The sequence below is a fragment of the Lathyrus oleraceus genome, chromosome 7 (genome assembly GCF_024323335.1).
Source record: "Lathyrus oleraceus cultivar Zhongwan6 chromosome 7, CAAS_Psat_ZW6_1.0, whole genome shotgun sequence".
Classification (NCBI taxonomy): domain Eukaryota; kingdom Viridiplantae; phylum Streptophyta; class Magnoliopsida; order Fabales; family Fabaceae; genus Lathyrus; species Lathyrus oleraceus.
In genome coordinates this window covers 320,517,885-320,522,538 of record NC_066585.1, presented here as the reverse complement: position 1 = coordinate 320,522,538, position 4,654 = coordinate 320,517,885, and the positions used below count along the sequence as shown (strand labels likewise).

The window sequence follows — 4,654 nt, the reverse complement described above, 5'->3', positions numbered from 1 at the left end:
CGTGCTCTTCGAGATTACGCCGCTCCATCGCAAGATGAGCCGCATTCGAGTATTGCTCCACCCGCAATCGAAGCAAACAACTTCGAACTTAAACCTTCGCTGTTATAAGCAGTGCAACAGAATCAATTCTCTGGAAATCCTGCCAAGGATCCAAACCTTCATTTATCCGTATTTGTCCAATACGCTGATACTCTTAAAGCTAACGGTGTCACTTCAGAGGCGATTCGACTTCGTCTTTTTCCCTTCTCGTTAAGAGATAAAGCTAGAAGATGGCTTCAGTCTCTTCCTTCCAACTCGGTCACCACATGGAATGAGTTGAAGAAAGTCTTTCTTGCCCGATATTTTCCTCCAAGCAAAACAGCTATGTTGAGAGCCCAGATAAATGGATTTAAACAGAAAGATAACGAGTCTCTTTTCGAAGCATGGGAAAGATACAAAGACATGATGAGACTTTGTCCACACCATGGTTTAGAGGACTGGTTAGTAATTCATACCTTCTATAATGGTCTCTTATACAACACAAGGTTAACAATAGACGTCGCCGTAGGTGGTGCGCTTATGGATAAACCTTATGCCGATGCTTATCAACTTATCGAGAGCATGGCCCAAAACCATTGTCAGTGGGGAAGCGACCGAACAATGGTAGAAAAACCTCAAACGAAAAGTGGCATGTACGAGATAAGTAGCCTTGATCATGTTAATGCAAAAGTGGATGCTCTGGCCCAGAAAATTGAAAGTTTAAATGTATCACCTCCAGCCACCGTGGTTGCCGCAACTCAAAATTGCGAAGTCTGTGGAATCCAAGGTCACACTCCTGCAGATTGTCAACTCCTAACAGGAATCCAAGCAGAGCAAGTGAATTATGCTCAAGGAAATCCCTACTCGCATACCTATAACTCAAACTGGAAGAACCATCCTAATTTTTCATATAAGAGCAATAATGCTTTATACGCACCAGGACAAGCTCCCAGTCAAGCCCCAGCTATACCCCCTGGATATCAAAAGCCGACCCCATCTACACCTAACAATAATGTTCCTAGGAAATCCATCTTGGAAATCATGATGGAGAACTTCATAGCTTCTCAACAGCAAACCAATAAAGATTTCTTAAACCAGAATGTACACACTAGCGAACAAATTAAACAACTAGCAAGTAAAGTAGATGCCCTGGCTACCCATAACAAAATGCTAGAAACACAAATATCACAAGTAGCTCAACAACAAGCGCCTACCGCTGCCCCAACTGGTACATTTCCTGGACAGCCCCAACCTAATCCGAAAAGCCACGCTCATGCAATTATATTGAGAAGTGGAACAGAGGTAGAAGGACCGTCTGATCCAAGAATTGAAAACCAAAACTCTAAAAATTCAACTAAGGAAGAAAATAAACCTAAGGAAAAGGAGGAGAGTAATAAGGAAACCGTAGAAAAGAAAGAACCTTATGTACCTCCACCACCTTATAAACCACCTATCCCTTACCCTCAAAGGCTTATTAAAACCAAAGATGCGGGCCAATTTAAAAAATTTGTTGACTTACTGAAACAATTAAACGTCACAATTCCTTTTACAGAAGCTATTACGCAGATGCCCTCATATGCTAAGTTCTTAAAATAAATTCTTTCTAATAAAAGGAAACTTGAAGAGAGCTAAACCATTACACTCACTGCTGAATGCAGCGCTATAATCCAGAATATGCCTCCTAAACTTAAAGATCCTGGTAGTTTCTCTATACCCTGTCACATAGGAAAATTTGTCATAGACAAAGCTCTATGCGATTTAGGAGCCGGTATCAGTATTATGCCTTTATCCATATGCAAGAAACTGGAAATGGGAGAATTAAGACCAACTAAAATGTCTGTGCAATTAGCAGATCATTCCGTTAGATATCCTGTAGGAATTCTTGAGAACGTTCCCGTGCGCATAGGTCAATTCTACATTCCAACCGATTTTATAATTATGGACATAAGAGAAGATGAAGTTACACCCATTATATTGGGAAGACCATTCTTAGCAACCGCCGGTGCTATCATAGACATAAAACGAGGACGACTCACTTTCGAAGTAGGAGAAGAGAAAATTGAGTTCATTCTTTCCCAATTTTTGAAAGCACCTACAATAGATGACACATGTTACTTCATGGATATCATCGATGAATGCATAAAAGAAACAGAGTTAGAAAATGACAAATTGTCTGACTATCATGTAGAAGACAGACTTAACCAATGTTTAGCAATGACATCGGATCCTACGCAATGCCTTAAGAAACCAAACCTCGACCTGAAAACACTTCCCAAAAATCTGAGATATGAATTCCTAGACTTAGAACTTGAACGACCAGTGATAGTTAATGCAGACCTAGGAAAACTCGAAACCGAAAAACTCCTACATATCTTAAGAAAATACCCAACCGCACTAGGATACAACATCACCGATCTTAAAGGGATAAGTCCTTCTATTTGTATGCATCACATCATGCTAGAAGAAGACTGTAAAACTTCTAGGGAACATCAGAGGAGACTAAACCCGATCCTGAGTGAGGTAGTGAAAAAGGAAGTAACAAAGTTATTAGAGGCAGGTATCATATATCCTATATCTGATAGCAAATGGGTTAGTCCTGTACACGTAGTACCAAAGAAAGGAGGTATAACAGTTATTGAAACTGAAAAAGGAGAAACTATAACCAAACGAATCGAATCGGGATGGAGAATGTGCATTGACTATAGGAAACTAAACAAAGCAACCCGAAAAGATCATTTCCCTTTACCATTCATTGACCAGATGTTAGAACGATTAGCAAAACATTCTCATTTCTGCTATCTAGACGGATACTCAGGCTTCTTTCAAATACCAATTCATCCTGATGACCAAGAAAAGACAACATTCACATGTCCTTTTGGTACCTTCGCTTATCGACGAATGCCGTTCGGCTTGTGCAATGCTCCTGCAACCTTCCAAAGGTGCATGATGGCAATATTCGCCGATTTTCTCGAAAACATCATGGAAGTATTTATGGATGATTTTTCCGTATGCGGACAAAGCTTTGAAGAATGTCTTGAAAACCTAGAAAGAGTTCTAGAACGATGTGTAAAAGTAAACCTAGTACTTAATTGGGAAAAATGTCACTTTATGGTACAAGAAGGAATTGTTTTAGGACACATCATATCAAATAGAGGAATTGAAGTAGACAAAGCCAAAATAGAAGTAATCGAAAACCTTCAACCTCCGAAAACTGTGAGAGAAGTACGAAGCTTCTTAGGACATGCCGGTTTTTACCGACGATTCATTAAAGATTTCTCTAAAATAACTAAACCTTTAACCGGATTATTGATGAAAGATGCTAAATTCATCTTCGACAATAAATGTTTAGAAGCATTTCAAACGCTTAAACAAGCATTGATCTCCGCGCCCATAATGCAGGCTCCAGATTGGAATGAACCATTCGAAATAATGTGTGACACAAGTGACTACGCCGTAGGCGCTGTTTTAGGACAACGAAAGGATAAAAAGCTTCACGTTATATATTACGCAAGTAGAACCCTAGACGAAGCACAAATGAATTACGCCACGACCGAGAAAGAACTTTTAGCAGTAGTATTTGCATTACATAAATTTCGTTCTTACTTGGTCGGAGCTAAAATAATCGTTTACACTGACCACCCCGCCATTAAGTACCTCTTAACAAAAAAGGACGCTAAACCTAGACTCCTAAGGTGGATTTTGTTGCTACAAGAATTCGATTTGGATATCAAAGATAAGAAAGGAACTGAAAACGTAGTAGTAGATCACCTCTCTAGACTTGAAAACCTGGAACCGGAAAGAACATCGATCAACGATGATTTCTCGTACGATAAACTTATAATTACTTTGGAAGAAAATAAAGCTGATAAACAGGTAGAGACCACCCTAGCTATATGTGTTACACCATGGTACGCCGATCTCGTCAATTATTTAGCTGCCGGAATAGTTCCACCTAATCTATCTTACCAACAAAAGAAACGATTCTTCCATGACATAAAACATTATTACTGGGATGACCCTTTACTTTTCAAAAGAGGCCCCGATGGTATTTTCCGTCGGTGTATACCTGAAGAAGAGATAGAAAATATAATCCAACACTGTTACTCCGCTCCTTATGGTGGACATGCAAGTACATCCAAGACCTGTTCTAAAATCCTACAAGCCGGTCTTTATTGGCCAAACATATGGAAAGATGTACATAATGCCATCAAGAAACGTGATAGATGTCAACACACAGGAAACATATCTAGACGTGACGAGATGCCACAAAAGGGCATTTTGGAAGTAGAGATTTTCGACGTGTGGGGAATAGATTTCATGGGACCTTTTCCGCCTTCTTTTGGTAACAAGTACATACTCGTAGCAGTTGACTACGTATCAAAATGGATTGAAGCTATAGCTTCTCCAACAAATGACACACGAGTAGTAACTAGACTCTTTAAGAATATAATTTTCCCAAGATTTGGTGTCCCAAGAATAGTAGCCAGTGATGGAGGATCGCATTTCATATCTAAGGTACTCGAAAAACTACTGTTTAAGTATGGTGTAAAGCATCGAGTAGTAACACCTTACCATCCTCAAACCAGTGGACAAGTGGAAGTGTCTAACAGAGAAATTAAACAAATATTAGAAAAAA

General features: G+C 39.5%; 1 non-coding gene across 1 annotated transcript; it reads right to left on the bottom strand.

Annotated features, from left to right (window-relative positions):
* Positions 1 to 363: 363 nt before the first annotated feature.
* On the bottom strand, positions 364 to 470 carry LOC127110011 (small nucleolar RNA R71). Its single transcript, XR_007797251.1, has one exon. It is a non-coding gene; the product is annotated as a small nucleolar RNA R71 (small nucleolar RNA).
* Positions 471 to 4,654: the final 4,184 nt, after the last annotated feature.